A 21,597-nucleotide genomic window follows, 5' to 3' on the forward strand; every position below is an offset into this window, starting at 1 on the left:
TAGACCCCCGTCCCGGGTGCGCGACCGGAGCTCGGTGTGACCGTGTTTGCGGGGGCAAAGCGGTATGAGTACCCCTCGGTGGGGCTGCTTGTGGGTTAACAGCGTCGGGCATGGGACGGGTGGTTGGCGATCAGGGGATGGCTGTTTTGAGTCACCCAAAATGTCTGAATTTTGATCTGAAATGGAATAGGATGGCCATCGGTAATCATTTGCGCTTGTCACTGTTACAGGAAAAAAAGCAGGTATTACTTGCGCGTATTGCAAAATGCGTATTCATCTTTGAAAGATTCACACTGAGCCACGGCAGTTTGTGTTTTTAAGTGGAAGAGGTCTACTGAACCTCTAAACTGCTGTTGAACTACGTGAGAATTTAAGAGGGAAAAACAAGCTGAAAATCGAGAAAGAAGTAGCAAAGCGAATTGTGAGACCTTTTGACATATGAAAATGCATGAATGTTCTTTTCTGATGCAAAAGCTTTTGAGAATCGCTGTCACAAACAGCACAGAACAAGCACCGACACAGAAACCGAGGAATTTTAAACATACTTATCTTTCAACATTGTCAGCTTTAGTTCCTTGACATTTTGTTTTCTGTGACAGAAGAATAATTTAGTGACAGTTATTCAGGATTTAATTTGCAAGCTCACAAAGGCCTGTAAGCTCTGTTGAGAACTCATCAACAAAAAAGGAAGGTATTTCACATTAAGGTTTTTCAAATGCCCTCTCCTATTTCACCTCTGTCATCTCCCTCCTCCAGCTCCTCAACAGCCTCACCAGATGTGTTGAAGATATTTAAAATTATCTTTTTATTGAATGTTTCTAAATTTTCTCTCGTGTCTAATGCATTCCTGTATCAATGGCCCCAGCCCACATATGTTTTGTACCCAGGACGCCTACTTTGTTCAGAGAAACGCAGGCTTGTTCTCTGTCGTAATACCGGAGCAGTCTTGGAAGGTAATGCCATCCCTTCATACACTTCAGTTGCATTGTTATTTGTATAAAATAGATAGGTCTCAACTATTTATAACTTTCCACTATCAATGATGCAAATAATCCACCATTTTAACACCTCTTTTTAATTACAATGACAGAGCTGTGATCCAAAACACTGGGAAAAAATGTATCACGGTCCCAGAGAAAAGGTGCAGTCAGTCATATTTACCTACCACTGGTGCCAGCTTCTTCATATAAATATTGAACTAGCTCTCTTCTCTATGAAAATGTCATTGTCAGTCCAGAATTCTGAAAAAGAGAAAAACACACCACTATACTTCTGGGTGACCAAGTTGATGCAAATGCAACACCATAGTTAGTTAAGTCTACCCAAAACCCTGTTCTCCATGTCAGATTCCTTTATATTTTGGTATCAAAGTCTATGAATGTATAATACACCCAAATATTTTCAAGCTAACATTAAAATGCCAGTTCTGAAAACAGTAGTGTTTGGTTTTCCATTAACCTGCTTTTCCACAAATGAAGAGCGGTCTACAGGATGAACAAGGAATAGTCGTTTGTAAACTGTTATGTATCTTCTGTTTACCACCATCTTCTGTGCCCAGAGCAGTTTAAAAACAGAAGTGAAATAGTGCCTTCACTAGTGAAAGTTCCAGTATGTGCTTCATTTGGTGCAGTTGTTCCTATTAGGACTTTTCTGGGAAAAAAAAAAAGATAATATTGTGATTGAGTGGCATATATATTTTCAAATTTTGTAATAGAAGATAACATTAAGAAGAGATTCAGTTATAGAAACTATGTACTTTCTAAAAAGCATTTAAAGTGGAAAATAATTTTCAGTTTTTCAGCTGACTACCTGAGATAGTCCCATAGAAGCTGCTGTTGAAAATGTAATTTGCCTACTGAAAATATTGATCAAGTTCATATTTACCCATAATGAAAATGATATGAATCCTGGTATGAATTACTATGAATATCGAGGGTGACTGAATGTAGTTGGAATAGTTAGTTTCTTAGTATTCAACTAATGCTTAGATGGAGAAACATAGTTTTGAAAATAATCAACTCCTGTTGTATGTGAACAACTGTAACCAATGAAAAAGGACAAAACAGTTGGGATGTAGCCTTGTCTTCTCCAGAATGGTAAATTAAGCACATATTTACCAGACTGCATGTACTATTGTCTTTTTATATTCATCAATATTCAGACTAGCTAATTTAAAGCTACTTAGGAGATGTATATACAAACTGCAATAGAAAGTAATTCTGGTTTACAGCCTGGTCATAGCTGAATCACGTAGCTAAGAGAGCTGAGTATATCTCAGGAGTGGGGGTTTTTTCCCTTTTACAGAGGAGATTTGGGCCAGATTTTCTGAGGATTATATGTTATGTCCTATATGCATACTGATTACATGAAATTAACTTTCCATAGAAATTAAAGTTAAAAGAATGAGTATTTTCCAGTCTCTTCAAGAGTGTATAGGAAAATGTTCTGAAGTAGAAAGGTACGTAATACATTTGATGAGTTAAATTAAAGATGACTCTCATGTAAAGACAGAACATTGGACTATTCAATGTTAAAAGATATTTGTCATGCTTCAAGGTTTCAGTAGTGATTTTCAGAGAAGTAAGCAGTTTTTTCAGAGAAAGTTGCCTTGCTGAATCACTTAAGGTTAGATTGTTTACTGAAACTGATATGCGAGTAAGGCATTTTAGAGCTAACATTGCTTGATGAAATCACCTTTCATTTGCTCCTTTTGGTTTTGAGTTTTTAGATTAAGATGATCATATATGACAAAAGTATTTATCTCTTATTTGATGTAACTTATTTGTAATGAATGCATTATATCGTGAACATCAGCGCATGCTGGGTAAGACTGCTCTAGTGTTGTGTTTATTACCACTTTTATAATACTACAAAGTTTATTTATACATGCTAATCTACAGCTTTGTTTTTAAACAGCTTAAAAATTATAGCGAAGCAGTACTTAACTGCTGTTAAAGAATAATGTTTCAATACTTTGAGGCCGTCTTAAAATCCCCAACTTGAACTTTTCTGTTCTCAGCTGCTGTTGGGCATCTGGGAACAAGATCTTGAGCTAAATGGATCTTTGGTTTGATTGGGTTTTATTTTCCCTACATGCTTACACATTCAAGGTCAGCAAGGTAAAATTATGCAGTTTAGAAATTCCTTTATCAGGAAAAGTGATAGAAAAGTTTTGTTACACAGCCTTTAAGATCAGATGTTTACTTGTCTTTAGCATTGCTTCAGTGTGTTATGTAGATTATGAGCCAGGAAAGTAGTAAGATGCTAATATTTCTTCTTGGTTTCTAGTAATTTATTGTTAATGGTCTTTTTCAACATTAATGTTAGCATTTGTCACTCATAAATCATGATACATTGTCAAAGTTTCTATACAATGTCTAATAACTATGAGGACTGTTTAGTTTTAAAGCCCTTGCATAAATGTAAACTGTTTTTGTTTAAGGAAATGAAATGGACTTCAGTGAAGGTAGCTCAGAAGTGCCTGTAAGAAGATGAGCACTGTCCCTTATTTGTCCCTAGCTCTTCAATCTTGGAGTAGAAGATGCTGGATTCTGTATCTCTTCTTTTGATTTATGCGCTGAGACTCTCAGTCTTTTTGTCATAGTTAAGCCTCGCTCAGGACCAGACTGTCCAGTCTCTCTCTCACTCCCACCAACCCCCAAGGCAACAGAGGAGAGATAATACAACAAAAAGGCTTGAGGTTTGAGTTAAGGATAGGGAGAGATCATTCAAGTTACCATTACGGACAAAACAGACTTGACTTGGGGGAAAACTATTTATGTATTATTAAAACCAAAGCAGGATAATGTGGAAGAGAACAGAACAACTTCCCCCCACCCCTCCCTCTTCTCAAACTTAACTTCATGTTCAATTATCTCTACCTCCTTCTCCCTCCCCGAGCTGCACAGGGGGGAAGAGGGAATGGGGGTTTATGGTCAGTTCATCACATGTTGCTTTACGCCACTCCTTTCTCCTCAGGGGGAGAACTCCTCACAGTCCTCCCCTGCTCCAGCATGGGGTGCTCCCACAGGCAACAGTCCTTTGTGAACTGCTCCAGCATGGGTCATTTTTCCTCAGGGTGCAGTCCCTCAGGAACTGGCTGCCCCAGCATGAGCCCTCCATGGGCCACAGCCCTCTTCATGCATCTACCTGTTCACGTTGGGCACTAAAATAACTGTCATAGTTTAGCCCTACTCAGGACCAAGCTACGCTGTCTCTCACTCACTCCCCCCACCCTCCAGTGGGGCAGAGAGGAGAACTGGTGAAGAAAAGAAGGCAAAATTTGTGGGTTGAGATAAAAAAAAAAAAGTAGAAGAGAAGAAAACAGAGATGGAAAGCAAACAAACAAAACCCAATAGCAGAAAATACCGAAGCACATAATTTACATTACAATAGCTCACAGCAGATCCCACTGCTCAGCTTCCTTCCAAGTAGCAGAAGACCTCCCCTCAGCACCTTCCTCACTGATAAACTGATCACGACTTCATGAGGGATGGAACAGCCCTTTGGCTAATTTGAGTAAACTATCCCAGCTGTTGGCTGATCAGTGAACTATCCCAGCTGTGTCCCCCAGCCAGAGGTGCCAGCAGCTCCAGTTCCTCTCCTAGCTCAGGTGAAAATTAACTCTATCCTAGCCAGAGCCAGGACACTTGGTTTTAAGTTCATTTCTGTTCAAGATACAGAGTGCTCTTTCTCTGGAATGGATGGCTGTGTCACTCTTGGGACTTTGTTCAGACTTGAGTCCCGTACCTGGCTCAAGCTAAGCATGTGTGAGTCTCTACCGTCATGGTCACTGAGTCCAGCTTCTGTCGCTGTGCCATTCTAAATTTGAAGAGAAAAAAAGGCCTTGTCTAATGAGAGTCTTGAAAAGGTGGTGCCCGGTCCACTAGAAAAATCAGCAACCCTGAAGGATAAGTCAGTCTTGTGTGCGTGCAAGATATGAGAAGATTTGAGCCTGAACTTACTCATAAAGAAGGTGGTGTGCTGCACAGTGCCTTTGGTTTTGCAGTCCCAGAGGTCTTCCATTTGCAGCTCTGTACTCTGCCTTTCCCTTGCAGCTCTGTGACCTTTCACCAAAGCTGCTTGGGCAGTCTTTGTCTTGCTGTCCTCATGCTATTGGTCTTGTACTGTTGTTCTCATGGCCTTGCATCTGCACATCTTGATACTACTGTTTAGTCAGGTTTCCCATGAGAAGTGATTGACGCTGGTCTAAGAGTCACTCTTTTTTCACCATCCTTTTCTTACAGTGTTTTCTGCAGCTTTTAGTTTGCATTAGGAGAAAGACCTGATAAGCGTTGCCCAATAATATATGCAAAGTTTAACAGCCAGTTAGCTTGCAACACCAGCCTCTGATCAAAGACTACTCCAATCAGTGCTAATAGCATCATCAGTGGGGACAGGCATTAGGGAATTTGAACAGATCATGAGGAAGTCTATATAGTTTCTGTGGGAAAAGTAATATGGGGGACCACCTGATGCACTGGAGAGGACACTTAGGAGAGGATGCTTATTGGTGGGACCCTGTTAGTTCTCTTTTGATTAGCCATTGGAGGGAGTTTTGCTCCTTCTGCTTTGCCAGTTCCCTTTCCCTTTTTCTGTTTTAAAAAATATTTTTATCTTCTCCCCTCTCTCTCTTTTTTTTCCCCTCAAAAGAAACTTTTATTATTGGAGTTGATGTGTGTCATCAGCTATAAACTCTGCAAGTAAATCAAGAAGGAATGTAAAGATACTTGCAGACTTGTAATTAGAAGTCTAGGTAAGTGTGCTAATAGATTGGTACATGGCCAATTTATACCTGTTTAAATACAAATTGTGTGATAACTTTCCTGATTTTACTCTTCAGTCGGACAGAAATCATACATCCTCTGAGCCTTCATTTAATCAGCCTGAGTTTACTGTTCCAGTTTACTTTCGTGTAAGAACATCTCTGTTCCTTCAGATATCTTTGTGTCCTTCTCTGTATCCTTTTCAATCTGAATTTATATTTCTTCAGAAAGTGTGACCAGAATGGTAGTCTCTTCACATGCAAAATCTCATTAGCGTCTTGTCCAAGTGGTGATACTCTATATCTTTTTTAAAAAAGCTTGACTGGTGTGTCGTAGGATGTATTCAGGTCAGACTAGAAGTTTCATTTCCTGTTACTATTTGTAATGCTCATGGTTACATTAAATCACAGAACCATTCAAGTTGTGAGGGACCTTAGGTGGTCTATAGTCTAACCTTTTGGTCAAAGCAGAGGAGTCAACAGAATTCAGACCATATTGTGTAGGCATTTGTCCAATTCTGTCTGGAAAACCTCCAAGGAAAGAGGTTCCACAACCTCCCTGGACAATCAGACACAATCCTTAATCATACTCCTAGCAATTTTTTCTTCTTTATGTTGAGTAACCTCCCAGTTTAAATTAATGACTGTTGCCTTTTTGTTCTTGAGCCATGCATGTCTCTGAAGAGCCTGGTTTCGTCCTGTTGGTAACCTCTGCATGGGCACTGGCAGGCTGATGTTACCCCCCCCACCCTCCCCAAGCCTTCTCATCTATAGCTGAACAAGCTCAGCTCTCTCAGCTTCTTCTCATAGGGCAAGTGCTTGGGCCTCTGGCTGTCTTGGTGGCTTGTGATGGACTCAGGAGGAGGCATCCTTCAGGTACTGCGAGCACCAAAACTGCATGCAGTATTCCATGTGAGGTCTAGGGCCTAAGTAAAGCGGAACTCTAAAGCTTCGTATTGGTAAATATACCAAATGGTAAGTAGCACAAGATTCTGAAAATCCATGATTAAGGTATTGAGCAGAACTGTACTGTCTTGAGACCATAAAATTAATCCAAGCTATTATGTGCTTTTAAGAATTTGTTATTGGAGCTTAGATAGAAAAACAGTTTATTCAATAGTTCTTATAAGAAAAGTTTTTGAATCATGTTATTTTGGAGTAGGGAAGTAATATGACATTGGAATTGTATTTTAAAACACTTCATTAAATTATCTCCTTTATAGAAGCATATGAAGAAAATGACATGACACAGACATTCTATATATCTAGGCTTTTAATTATACAAAACTCTAATTATTCAAGTTTTTGACAGTTATCATTAAGTCTCCAGGGTGCCTAACTATTGAACTGAAACCTTGCTTTGACAAGAGGTGGGTGAACTGCAGGCGTGAATGTAAAATTTCTGAGGAAAAAAATTGAAACACTAAATTCCAAATGGAAACCAAGGCACGTGCTCATAGTAACTGTGTTTAGTGTGTAAAATATCAAAATTATTGGCATTTTACCTGATTCTTAGATAGGTAGCTGTTCGGTTGCTCATATATAGCTTAAATTAGAGGAATATGCTGACAATATACAATACATACAGTTACCACATTAATCTTTTATGTTTCCTCTTTTGGCAGACAATATAACCAACATTGATTAATAACCGTACTATTAACTAAGTGGAATTTTGATCTTTCACATTAGAATTGCAGCTGATTTTTTGGGGGGGGATATAGTTACTCTATATATTCTCTGAAAACATATTATAAATGATCAGTGAGTTGATATGGAAAATAATACTCAGTAGCTAAACTGGATCATAAAGAGTCTTCTAATGTGGGTTAGATCTGCTCTGCTGACCTCCATCATCCATGCCAGGGATTTAGCTGGAGGTTGCTCTAGGGTTCTTTTTGGTCTCTGTGTACTCATTTTTTCTTCCATAAAAATAAGAGTAGATAGGAAGCAGAGGGGAACTGAAGTTCAATCTCATCAACAGCAGCAGAGTGAAGACATGGTCAAGATGCAATCCTGTGGCAATCAGGGCTACAGAGCTGAGAAGAGTGAATAGTTTGGAGTGAAATCCAAACCAAGATATGAGTCAGATATTTTCATTTATAAATGGTATATGTAGTTTTAATTTATAGATACTGTCTGTAGTAGCAGCCTAGCAGTCCATTCCTCTTGCATCTGTACAATCCTTGCTTGAAGGTGGATGATTTGCACTGAACACAGCACTACTGAACATAAAGTAACAAAGAAAAGCTGAGTAAAGCCTTTTAGAGGTGCTGGTTCTCCTATTTTGAATACACTAGTCTCTTATGAAGATCTATGAATGAAGTGAGTATTAAGGAGAATATTCAACTGCTCTCAATAAATCTGAGTTTCTTACACAAAGTCTCTTGGAAGAATGTAAAGTATCTATATTTATTGTATGCGGTGACATACACCTTGTCTCCCACTCCATCTGGTGATACTCCTTTTTATTTTTTATTTTTTTTTAAAACAGAAAAAGAAGTTACAGTCCTGATATTCAGATATTATTGAATATTGATATCTTTTAACTATTTGGAACAAAAGAGTTCAAAGCTTCCCTTTGATTGGAAAATGAAGTTAGTAAGTACTTTTTTTGGTCAAGACACTTTCATCAGAAACTAGTGAAAAAGATGCAGAATTTATGTGATTAGTGGATGTGTAACACTAGGTTTTTACTGCATTTCAGTGAGATGCATGAGACTGAAGCAATACTAGCCTATTAATGTGGTGAGACTTCTTTTAGGACTTGTAAGAGCTGATCAGCCATTCTTTTTGTTCATGCTAATGCATGTCATTGATGCTGATTTTGATGCAGATTTCAAAAGAAGGTGATAGGAATGGGCATCTTCTAAATTATTTACTGAGGAGGACACTGGTATTAACAGTGGTAGGACCTTGACTGAAATGCTCAAGGATTTTACTTACCTGTGAGGAGTTTTGCCAGTGACTGTAATGAGGTCAGGGTGTCACCTTTGCACGTGAAATTTTCACCTCTCAGTGAGCTATTTGTGTCAGGAGAAACAGAGAACATTATAAGGAGAGCTTGTGAAAGCCTTGTTCAAGGTTCAGATCTACTGAAGAAATGCATTGTGGAAGACTGTAGTATAGCCATCTCTTTGCCAGCGAGGAGCAGAAATGTCAGGGGGCATGGAAGCTGGGATTGCAGCTAGCAGTGGTTAAGAGACTCTTAGCGCTCATGTGGTCATTACGGCAGCCCAGAGACGCTGAAACAGTTAAGAAAGACTGTCAAAGCAGTGGAGAGCTACAAATCTACATCTTTGCCATCTTTTGTCAATTACCTTTAAATAATTTAACAGATTTTGGCATGATTCTAGGTACATTTTCCCAGATATCAAAATATCTGCATGCTTCTTTCTGTCCCCTCCATCACTGGTTTTCTGTAGCGATGCTTAAGTGTAAGTTTGTAGCTTCTTCAAGTGCGTTCTGATTGCAGGCACAGCATGCTGCTATGCGTAGGAGATTTTTTTGGGTATCTGGCAAATGAAATCCTTCTTCACTAGGCCACAAAGTAGCAACAAAGCTCCTTCCACAATTTCACTGCAGTTTTTATGGAGAATCTGTGTACACTGCATGTGAGAAATGTTGAAGTGCTGATTGACTTTGTAGTGACAAATCAAGTGTCATTTCTAGCCCAGCTTCCCATTTACATGTCCTCAGAATGGCTGGCTATAGTTCTGGAGAGAGCTGCTGGGGTGCTTACCCCCGTGAAGTCTGTGTGCATCGCTTCTCCTCACTCCTTTCATTTCTGTGGAGGGTTTGTATTGGTGTCTTCGTAAGGAGAGACTGGGCTGGGAGAGAGGACAGGAGGCACAACTGTGACTCTGTCTTTTTCAGGTGGCATTTGGACCATAGCTTAGGTTTTATGCATAGCAGTGTCAGAAAGATCAAAGTACACTTCTGCATAGATAATGAAGCAACATAATAAATTAATTATTGTGTTAAGAAAAAAAAAAGTATTCTTTGCAGTGATTTCAGTCTAAGCACTTCAGGAGAGAGAATGAGAAGGCATATTTTTCATATTTTAAGGCTACAGAAATATAATCAAAACAAATGAAAAGTGAACTAGATTTAAAAAATACTTTACGTTCTCCTTGCTTCCTCCGAGGGAGGGTGATTTTCTTGCATGAAATTGTTTAGCTGTGTAATACATAAGCTAAAGTATTTCTCTTAAAGCATCGTATGATTGCTTCTTTTTCAGGTCCCTATTGCTGTGGTATGTATATGGTGATTCTGATATTAATCCCCTTTGTGAAAAAGAACACTCTGTAGCTCCCTGCTCCAGATATGTTAAAAATCATGATAATGAAAAGGCCTAAATCTGTCTTTTATCATACATAGTTATATTTGAAGTGAATGGGAGCTGCATAGATTGCCAAGGCCAGAACTGGGGTTTAATCTATTTATCCTGTTTTGTTCGTGTTTTTTTTTTTTTTTTTTTAAGAGTCATACATTGGAAAGGGATATGGAGTATGTGCTAAGCACACACAGACCAAAGCAAAGGCAATGACTCTTCATCCTTAAAGCAGTTACAGAACATCATTGCAATGATGCGTCAGATTTTCACATGCAGGCTATTATTCTCTTATCTACAGACTTTTTCCACAAATACTGTTGCTTCATTTAGGCAAAGAAATAATTAACTATACTGATATTAACAGAGCTGATATTACTGACACATATCAAGGTAAATAAAATGAGAACCTGATTTGCGTCAGGTTGAAAACGTGTTAGCTAGCGATTCAATCTAATTATACTGAATTAAATCTAATTGCATATCATCATCCAGGCCCCCGAATTTTAATAGTAACTGGATTTTCATACTTTGGGTGATATTTTAAAATCTGAAGCATAATGTAAATTTTGTGGAACTTTTTCTCTGAAATTTAAGTTTCTGGGAAAACTAAGCACTGTTTAAAGAAAATCACCCATTTTGATCTGGAAGCTTTTGTCAAAAACTACTAATGAAGACATAGGCTTAATGTGAATAATCAGTGCATATCTAGGTTTTTCACCTGTTTTGTTGTATTATGTATTACAGTACTTTATTATGTAATGCAGAATTATAGAAGTTTCATATTTTGTTGTGAAAAGAGGCTATTACTAGTAATAAGATAGTATTACTATAGTAATAGTAATAAGATAACTGCTACATCTGAATTCTCTAGGTTTACTCTGGTATAGAATAGTGTTGGTTGTGGCATCACTAGAACTACAAATGTAGATACAGTTTTTGTGTAGAAGATAGCTGAAGAAATAATTGTCTCTGAATCAGGAATTCCTATGGTTCTAACCAATTTCCAGTTGGTAAATTGTTTAAACTCAAAGTAATGCTCTGCATATGGGCAGTAGGTATTGATGCTACATAGCAATGGTACTTGAAACCAATTGTGTTTCATTCTGCATCCATCTTTTAAAAATGTATTTATTAGACACTAAGAACAGTGCTGCTAGAAGAAATAAAGGGAAGTTTAAGGGAGTGAAGAATATATATATTTTTAGTCTGGAATAGATGAGGAAGCCCTTTGTTTTAGTAAGTGCAAGGTTACTCAGTGCTATGGTTCCTATTTCCTAACAGTAATAAATTGTAATTCCATCATTTCAATTTACATTGATTTTTCTTTTGCAGTGCATCCAAAAATTAATAGAAGCTTTACCTATTTTATTGCAGTTCTGTAGTAAAAAGAGGAAAAAAAAAACTCCTTTCATCCTAAGAATCACATGTGACAATAAAGCCAGCAAAATCTTAGTGATTTAAATGGAAGAAAATATTTCTGGGAAGCAGATGGAGGTTTTGAATTTGGATGTAAGGGCTAATACAGGCAACTGGATTAGTCAAGACCATATTGGCTGATGACAACTAGAATGTACTCAGAGCCAACCAATGTCGCTGACAGAGAAGTATCACCTGGGAGCAACAGGAAGTGAATATGTAATCAAAGAACTCTTTGTCTCCATCCTGCCTCAAACCTCACTCTGAGAACTGCAAGAAGAGGTCACTACAGAACTGTTCTCCATGGCATAATATCTTGGATCTATTCCAGAGAGTCTCATTTTTTTTTCTCTTCTCACTTGATTGAGAATCATAGCGAGGGTCATGCCAACACCTTATATACTGTGAAAGGAAACCATCCCTTTCATATAGCTGTTAAATATATCATAAGTCAGATAAATATTGAAAGAGCTAATGAAAAGAGTCTCAAAGAAAAAAAAAATCACCACATTTTTGTTACTTGAATGCCAATATTCCCATTGTGCTGGAAATGTTTAGGATGTACAGAGTTGAATAATTTGTGCTTGGATAGGTAATAGCATCAAATAATCGTGAAGCCTGATTGTTTCTTGATTTTTTTTGAAGGCCCACTCTGTTTTGGTGCTGAGTTCCTGATTAGGAGTCATCTTTCATGTCCTAATGGAAAAAAAACCTAGATTTAATAATATAATAGAATTTATTCACTATACAATGCATAATTGCTGGAACGAAAAAGGATCAACAGAGGAATCCTCCATTCTGTGTAAGGCTGTAAAATCTGCCATTTTGTTACAGAATGGGGTGTATTTTTCTTATTACTGACACACAGAAGGTAATTACAGCTTTGTATATAAGCAGTGGAGACAATTTGGAGTCAATTGAATAACCAAAATAAAGAAGCTGAAGGAAAGAAGGCACTTTCAACAGCTGCTATATTTTTTAGGATAATGAGCTGTGAAGAAACCGTGTCCTCACCTATCGAAGAGCTAAACTGTACATTCCTCTCTTCAATAAGGTTAAATGCAATCCATTTCGATCTGCTGTTTCAGTAGCAAAGGAGGACGTTTTCTGCATGACTGATGCAGAAAGAATGTTTATTTCTTTATATTGTATTCAGATTTCAGTAACCCTCTAATTACTGTGTCCAGTGGGCATAAATACTATTTAGATAAAGCAGGATGCTGTGACTATATCAAAGTACATAAAGTTTGATCCATGATTGCTCATGAAGGCTGGGATTCATCTTCCTGCACAGAGAAACGTCAGATGCCAATCTAAAACTATGAATCTGAATGTAGTTATGGCAAAACTGCTCTTGATTATAAGACTAATTTCCCTATGTGTACAACTTTATATCCTCTTGATGCTCAGGCCTGCATCCCAAGCCATCACATCTCTCTGTAGGCTCATCTAGATGTCTGAGCGTTCTTAAGCATGCAAGGTTTTGGTAATATTGACCAGCAGTCCAATTAGTTTTCTACTTTTTTTCTTCCGTCTACTGACTACTGCACTGTGACTTGTACCATATCCCATGGAGAAAGGTCTGGAGTCCAGGAATCTTGCCAGCTGCCTGTGTGCCTTTTTTCTTCTCAAACCCATCGTAGACTGGCTGGTTAAAACAATGGTGAGAGAAAGCATGTTACCCAGGGAAAACATCTGGCCATCATATGGGCCTAGTGGCTATGTAGCCATGGGTACTCACAGTGGTATTACCTGTACACACTGAAGGGCACACACTGAGCCAATATTGACACATTCTATGCTGGTACAAGACATTCTTAAACATGATGCTGCTTCCTCTCTTGTGAGTAAGGATGTTTTCTTTCCCTATATTTTTCCTCACAGCTTTTCCCTAGTCTCCATGGCAGCCTGAATCCCAGTCTGTCTCACAGCTCTAAACAGAAAGCTCTTTACCAGCCAAAGGCAACCAGCATGGACAGGTCCGACCCTAATTTTTTCCCTCTTCCTGGCCTGAACAATGCAGAATTTTGGATTGTAGACCTCTTAGTGACTCAGAATCAAGAGGAACAACTTGTCATGGCGGGAGAGGGAAAAAGAAGAGCTTATCTTTTCCTGGGACAATTCCTGCCATGCTCAGCATCCAGATCACAGAAACCCTCTGGGTAATAGTGGGTTCTTCCCAGTCACAAGACATGCAACAGCCACCATTCAGCTCTGCCTGCAACTTCTAATGCCTCTTGTGTAGTTTTCATGAAACTCCAGCTACAGGCCAGGAGAATGTCTACATGTAGCCAACCTTTGATGGCAGGAAGGAGATGACAACCAAAGCAACACAAGCTTGAGCAGCATCCCACCACTGTTGAGCATATCTCACAGCACACAGTTCTCAACAAGCCAAGAACAAAACTTTGAGACAATAGAGAGGCATGAGTGCTTTCTCCAGTGTCTTCCACACTTGGTGTTCCAAGCCTAACTAGAGATATCAATGGAGTGTACTTAAGCAATGTGAGCGTGTGCTCCTAGCATGGAGAGTCAGTAGTTTTGGCTGGGTCCTGCCCATGTTACAGATTCAAAACCTGCTTAGGTTTACTATTTATTTCTCAAGTCTCTGGTTCTCCAGATCAGTGACTTCCCACATGATTCCAATCCTTTGCCTGCTCATGACCAGGAGAATAGATCTAAGCAATGTCTGGTGTGTTTAGAATACAGGGGAATGAGTGGGTGTCTAGAGACAGTAGTTGTAATCTTTGGCTTTGCAGACTCTGAAATACATACTGGATAGGGGACCTAAAGAAAAAAAAAGGTTTAAAGCAGCTTGGTAATGCTGCATCTTTATTTTATGTGTTTCTGGATTGAGCTGAATGATAAGTGAATCAAGACACTCTTGATTCTCATCCCCCTCCTTCAGACTGGAGCAGACCCTTGAATCTAGCAGTTGTATGCTTGCTCTGTTTATGACAACACTGCTTCACTTGATGATCTGTCCCAGTCATATCCAGGAGAGAGCTGACATAGCAGTGCTAGAAGTGGGACAGCTGTGTTTGGTCTGAAATCAAGCCTGCAGGTCCTGCTGTGTAGAAAGTTTTCCTGTTTTGCATAGTAGCTGTAGACACAAACTTGATCTAGTTCTTCCTCTACCTTAGGGGAAGTCAGTGAGATCCAGGGAACTTATCTGAAGGATCTGAGGATTTGTTTCTAGACTGTGCCTCTGGAATGGGTCTGGGAAAAGGTCCTGAGGCAGGAGACGTTGTCTGGGGATCATTCTGGTGTTTCACTGAAGGTGCCCCTAGGATACACTAGCAGGGTTGATGGCAACCTCTGTATGTTTGGTATAGAGCTTCATGGAAGGGATAGATGTTGCATGAAGCCCAGGGCAGTGCTCACAATTTATGGATAAGGAACTTTTAAAAACTTGAACTTAGAATGTTTCCTTCTCCTGGACTACCTGAAATTATTCATGGTCCTGAAGTATGACCGTGACATTTTACTGGTAGTGCAGTTATGTATCTACATGTGACCTACCTTCCAAATGTGATCACATATGGCTCCCCATCTCCCCATTGCTATATAACCTTGACTTGTGCCAAGGGATTTCCTTTAGAAATGGAATGTCTGTTTGATTTTCACAGACAAGCTTTGGTAGAGGCTTGCTAAGGAAAGGGTGAGTTATGATGGCTTGGCAATGTGGCAAAAATATTTTTTTAGCTTGTTCATCAAATGTTTTTCCTAGAAAGTTGCCTTTTAAATATTTCTTCCTTTATTGAACAATTGAGAAAGTAGGTGAACACAGAGTATCTGGCAAGTGCTACAGGGACTCTCACATCTATGAAGACCTCAGGGAAGAACTTGTTAATAGCATTGTTGCTTCTCTGAAGCTCTAAGGGCAAGTACTCTGCTATTGCTTGAAAAGGATGTTTCTTTTCTCTATTCAGAGTAATGATGAAAATTCATACTTCCTTCTGTGGCATTTACGGTTCCTTCTGTCAGGTCTCATCTAGGTTAGATACACCATCAAATGTGGATATGAAGACATGTTATAATGTGAAAAAAAGGACCTCGGTTCAGTTTTTAAAATTGGCATAGATAAGCAAGAGCCTAAAGCTTTCTGGGCTTAAGTCAGGCTTATGCATCTAAATAATTTAAAACTCTTAAACAGTAATTAATGGTTCCTCTTAACTGTTTTCACATATTCGTAAGGGAAAATTCACCTACAGTTGCTCTGAAATTAACAGTAAGCATACAACCAGATGGGGAAAAACAAAAAAGTGGTTCTTTACCGGTTTCCTCGAAGTGAGCTTTTAATTTTCTGTATGAATACTTTTTAAAAAATAAACCTTATCTTTCAAATTCCTCTTTCAAACTACATGTTTTAGAAATTATTCTCTTTTTCCCAACTGAATTCTCCTTCCTGTTGTGTAGTTTCTTGAATGGATTGTAAAAGCACTCATACTGTGGTCACTCTTCCCTGGAACAGTTTCCACAGCATTTTGTCTTTATATCACAGTCGTACCTCTCATGAGTCCTCGTCACACTGAGTGGGGTTACTATTTCAGTGTTTGTGGCTTAAATTCTCATAGAGATTTCACTTTTCTCTCCAGGTGCTTATATGAGCTATGAAGATTTTTTTTTTAATCTTAGAATTCTTAAACACAGTATTTTCTGTAGAAGTGTTTAGATACCTGCAAATTTGAATATTGCATCTTTTTCACTTGATTTTTTTCACAGGGCTTTAAACTGAACATTTTTCTTTCTAAAATACATGTCATACTCTTAAAATCAAATTAATGTAATTGAAAGTAATGGACTCAGTAGTAAAATATACTTGCAACAATGTTCAGAAAGCCACTTGTGCTAAAAAAAAAATTGTAAACTGCTATTTATTAAAGCATGTGGTGTGAGAATTTTGTGTAAAGAACACAATACATTATTACAATACATACATACAGTATTATTGAATCCAACATATTTTTACATATGTACAGTATGTCCAGAACTTAGTTTCTTGTCTGTACAATTTATTTTTTTGTTTATTTTCACATTTATTTTAAATGCTAACTAACCTAGAGGAAAGGTGTCACATACTTAGCACCAGCAAATGGAACGTAGTGAGCAACTAGTCAGTAACTGAATTTCATATATAAATCCATACTGTGAGTTGATGTTACCAGAAATATATGTGTTAAATCTAGCCATAGTTTGAATTTTGTTCCTTTCATATTTTGGTTTCATAATTTAGAACTTCATCGTGCAAAACATACACTGAAGTAATCTAACTGAAACCGAGGACTGATACTTTTAAAAGTACCCATGACAGATACCAGACTTCAGTGCTCTATAGAAGTAGTACTGTTCCTGCCTAAATTTAAAGATGCTTACACTTTTGCTTCTGATCTTTTCCTGTCAATTTGATTATAGTAGTATTCTTTGTCCACTTATTCAGTGTTGTTTTTCTTTTTTTTAATATAGAGAAGTTAAACACGTTTTCTCTAATCATCTTGGAAGAAAGCTAGGGTTTTAGCTCAAAGCAAAGATTGCACATATTGAGCATTCTCTCTCTGTTTTCAATCCACAATGACCTTTTGAAGAAAACAGTGATGACACATTACCTAGATAGCAAAACTCTTTAATTGATTTTGTGAATTTCAGTTTTCTTTTGTGCCTTTTCTTTGAGTTTTATAGAATCATAGAATCATTTAGGTTGGAAAAAACTTTAAGATCATTGAGTCTGACTGCAAACCTAAGACTGCCAAGTCCACCACTAACCCACGTCCCTAAGTGCCACATCTACACATCTTTTAAAACACTCTTCCAGTGCTTGACAAGCCTTTCAGTTAAGAAATTTTTCTTAATATCCAATCTAAAATTCCCCTGGCACAACTTGAAACCATTTCCTCTTGTCCTATCACTTGTTGCTTGGAAGAACAGACCATCCTTTCAGGTAGTTGTAGAAAGCCGTAAGGTCTCTCCTGAGCCTCTTTTTCTGCAGACTAAACAACCCCAGTTCCCTCAGCTGCTCCTCATAAGACTTGTGCTCCAGACCCTTCACCAGCTTTGTTGCTTTTTTAATGATGAATATGACTCATATGAAATGAAGGAACCCTTTGACATTCTTGTGTTTCAGCAACAGTAGTAGTGCTGTAGTCAAAGAAAAAAAACATAGATGAGGGAAGGCAAATCATAGAATTTGTTGACGTCAGTAGGGAGTCTTGAAAAGAGGATTTTTTAAAATCAGAATAATTGGACTGATGACTTAGGAGCACATCTAAACAGGGCCATCTTTGTTACATTATTAGCAAATAAAAAATAAGACATATCTGAAAAGAAATTACAGGAATATACAGATTCATTCCCATGCTATCGATTGATATAGGTTGACATAGATAACGAGGCCAACATTATCTTGATCCAAGCTGATTAGAGAAGCTCTGGCTGAAAGTGGTGCTGGTTGAACACCTGGGACACTCAACCAGTTGGATGCATGTCATCTGGGAGTGGCAATATGCCAGTAAAGAAAGGAACTGTAGAGCGTTGTTAAAGTTCGATCTGAGGAAGAGAAATATCGAAATGTATTTATTGTGGGTAACACTAAAGTTGTGTAAACAAAGATGCACATGGGCAAAGTAGTTGCTGAGGCTCTGTAATGAGATCTGAGAAAATGGTTAAGATATGGGGAAATCTGTAAATTTAGAGGGAAAGCTGACACAGAAAGTTGGTGGTAATATTGGCACCTGGGGAGAAAAGCATGATGAGTGGGTGGCCAAATTAAGGTGATGAGAGGGAGTGTCTGAGTAGTGGGATGCTAACTTGTATAGGAGAAGGGCTGAGTTGATGGTAGTCAGCTTGAGGGTTGTTTGGAGAGGATGGGTCTAAAATGAGTATGAAAATGTAAGTTTTGAGAGATAAGCTAATCTTTTCCTTAATTATGTTTGAAAAATGTTCTGATAGATATTGTGGGGATGTCAAGCTGTGATATGCTAGAATAATCTAGTTTAAGTGTCAGGACTTAGTACAGGTGCTTAGCAACAGAGTTACTTTGGTGCAAGATGGACTGTACAGAGAATTATTGAACTTGGAGATGTTACCCGTTCAAGGTAGCTCTTATCTGAAAAGACTGCATTTTAGCCTTGTGTATGTTTAAAATACATATTACAATGTGGGGCCTGGTCTTGAGCATTTTGGTGTGTTGACAGCTTAAATTGTTTTCATTTGGTTTTGTTCTTTTCTCTTGTTTTTGCTCATAGTGTTAACTTGGAAGTTCCTGAGCTTGATACAATCCTGATATACTGATTAGGTCTTTAATGATGTTGACAGTAACAGGCACAAGTTTGTTTTATGTTCTGAATATATCCTTCAAGCATTCATTATTAAACTAATCAGATTCTTTGTAACAGTTAGTTTACAAACTATGCTTTTAGGTGCTGTCAAGATGTAATTGTGTTTAAGCATGGGGGCTTTTTTTTTTTTTGTTTTGTTGTTTTTTCTTGAGAATAAATCAATTCCTTTTTTTTGTGTGTCTCATTAGCCAGTGCGTTTCAGATATTAAACTTGTCCTTTCTTTTCTTTTGTAACATAGATGTATCAGCAATTATTTTTCAGTTTCTTTTTAGAAGCACTTACAGGCAAAATTGGGGTCAAATATTGCAATTGGACAAGAGCCTGGCTTTTTTTCTTTTCTGTGATTTTGCTGCACTTTTTTTTTTTTTTTTTGGCGAAGAGTAAGACATGTGTCTAACTTCATGTTCATGATTACTTTCATTGATTGTTTTTTTTGATGACTTGGAACAAAGTTTGCCCTTGTTAGATCAAGTCTTTAAGTCTTACAAAGAACGTGCATTGTAAATGTGTTCACAGTTGCGTAAATGCAGCTAATGAGTCCCAAGAGGCAGATAAAGACCACAGTATTGTGAATAGAATAACCTGTAATGAGCACACTGACCCTTTCCAAAAATTATTCAAGTTTGAATTAATATGAGGCAAACTACTGACTTCCTAAAGTGTTCAGTCGAGGGATGTGCAATCCCAGGCAGAGGGGATTTGATCGCTGAAAGAAGTGGTGTTGAAAAGAGCTTTGAAGCTGTTGATAGCAGTTACTGAGTACCAGCTACATCTTGTCACTTATCCTTAAGACAACAGGAGGGGGGAAAAAAATAAATAAAGCAAGCATATGAAATAAATAAGACAGTGCTTAACTATCTGCCAGAATTGCTATCATGGTCCCTTCTACATTTGTACGGGCACCAAAAGGAGTCTCTTGTCCTGGCAAGCAGTAGGAGGAAAGATAGCTTTCGCTCTCTGATCTTTCTCCTACCAGGAGGTGAAAAGACAGTATAGAGTTTTGTCCATCAGGGTTATTAATAGTAACAAATCTTCTGTGGTGATTAGTTTGTGTCAGTGTGTATTGATAGGGTTCAAGTTTTGCACTCTGGAAATTTGAAGTAGGATGCAGACAGGTGTGCATGCATTAACACATATTAAACACAACTGTCAGGGTCAGGTTGAGAAATGCATGTCTGCTTAAGTCAGCACACTTCTCTGATTGAAGTTTAATATCCACATTTATAGGAAGGGAGGGGATTTACACACATTTAAAGTTCTGAGTTTGGGTTTTGTTTTTTTTTTTACTTTAAGTGTTGTCATTCAGTAATGAAAATTATAACCAAAAGAATTTTTTTCAAGTGTACTTAGTGCAAGGGACTTCTGGATTGGGAAATCCACAAACTAAATCATTGGAAGAGTAAACTTGAGAGATGTCAGTGTGCACTTTTTGTGGTTTTGTATGCTTTATGTGAGCATCAGATGTTGTCGGAGATGCAGTTCTGGCAAGATAGACCCACAGCATTTTCCCTTGTATGCAAATGATTTAGAATGAAGAACTTGATGAGAATCTATGAAGTTGTGTTTCTACCTGAGTTAAAATTGTGATGTTGCTTTTACCTTTCTGTCCTGACTACATAGAACGGTTGCATATATTCAATACCTACAGGTTGATGTCGGGTAAGATGCAAATGCCTTCTGAACAATGCAGGTTTTAGAGTGAGGTAGAGGTCCAGAGATAACAATGACAACTGATGTGTTTCAGTAGTATATATTGTAATAGACTCAGGAAGAGTTTTTTTTCTTACTCTATTGTCCTAAACATTAATACTGGAAATAAGATTTACACCAGTGAAACAAGCTCTAGAATTCTATATAATATTTATTATGGAACTGACTGATCTCTTTTCGAGAAAGCAGAGCTGTCACTTTAAATGCCTCTCTTTCTTAACTGAGGTTTTGCTGTGCCAAGGAAACAGTAATAGTACATATTTTTCATTAAAGCAGCTGCTGCAGTCTGTAATGCATTTTCTTTGGCAGATGCCCGCATTTACCTGTGACTTCCATGCCTGAACATAGGTAACTGAAGCTTCTCCATCCGGAAGGAAAAGCTGTCTTTCTCACTGATAGCATTAGCAGATATTCCTGACTTGAAGAAAGTATTGTATTATTAGAGAAAAGCCTATCATTTTTCTTTCTTAACCTCTTACTGAGTTCTCTTGCTATATGAAGTGCATCATAAAAACAAACAAGCAAACAGAAACAAAACCACCCTAATTTCTGGTGAGTTATCAGTATTTGTTACTTTTCCCTACCACGGTTAGTCGTAGGAGTAGAAAAAGAGCAAAAGACAAAGAGAACTTTTTCTTGGGTCTTGGCACATTGACTTTTTGACTGCATATTTTATTTTTGTTAAGGTAAGGATATAAAAGCATGAAACCTTGAAAGAGGCGATAGGCGCTACTGTTTTTTTATTGTCCAGAACTTGAACCATGAAGTAGTAGAACACTGGAACATTGACATAGATTTCAGCAGGACCGAATTTTTAATATTGCATTAATATATATTTTCCACTTCCCCTGAAAATGCTTTCCCTCTGCTGAAATGGAGATGTTTGCTTTCTTGCTCTGTGTAAACATCAAAAAGGTACATGAAACTATGGGTTCTTTGATTTGCCTACTGCATGAGTTGCCTTGCACCTCTTTTAAAAATTTTATTTCTTTCTATGTGGTGGTTTGTTTTTTTTTCCTTTCCCTCTCAGCTGGTG

General features: G+C 38.0%; 1 protein-coding gene across 6 annotated transcripts in view; it reads left to right on the plus strand.

Annotated features, from left to right (window-relative positions):
- HDAC9 (histone deacetylase 9) overlaps positions 1-21,597 on the plus strand; it is a 292,749-nt gene that overhangs the window by 597 nt on the left and 270,555 nt on the right. For all 6 annotated transcript variants that reach the window (XM_086742475.1, XM_086742474.1, XM_086742476.1 and 3 more), the window contains exon 2: positions 888-953. The gene's annotated coding sequence lies outside the window, so the exon portion shown is untranslated. The remainder of the gene's footprint in view (positions 1-887; positions 954-21,597) is intronic.

This window comes from Chlamydotis macqueenii, chromosome 2 (assembly GCF_036417535.1).
Source record: "Chlamydotis macqueenii isolate bChlMac1 chromosome 2, bChlMac1.mat, whole genome shotgun sequence".
Taxonomy (NCBI): domain Eukaryota; kingdom Metazoa; phylum Chordata; class Aves; order Otidiformes; family Otididae; genus Chlamydotis; species Chlamydotis macqueenii.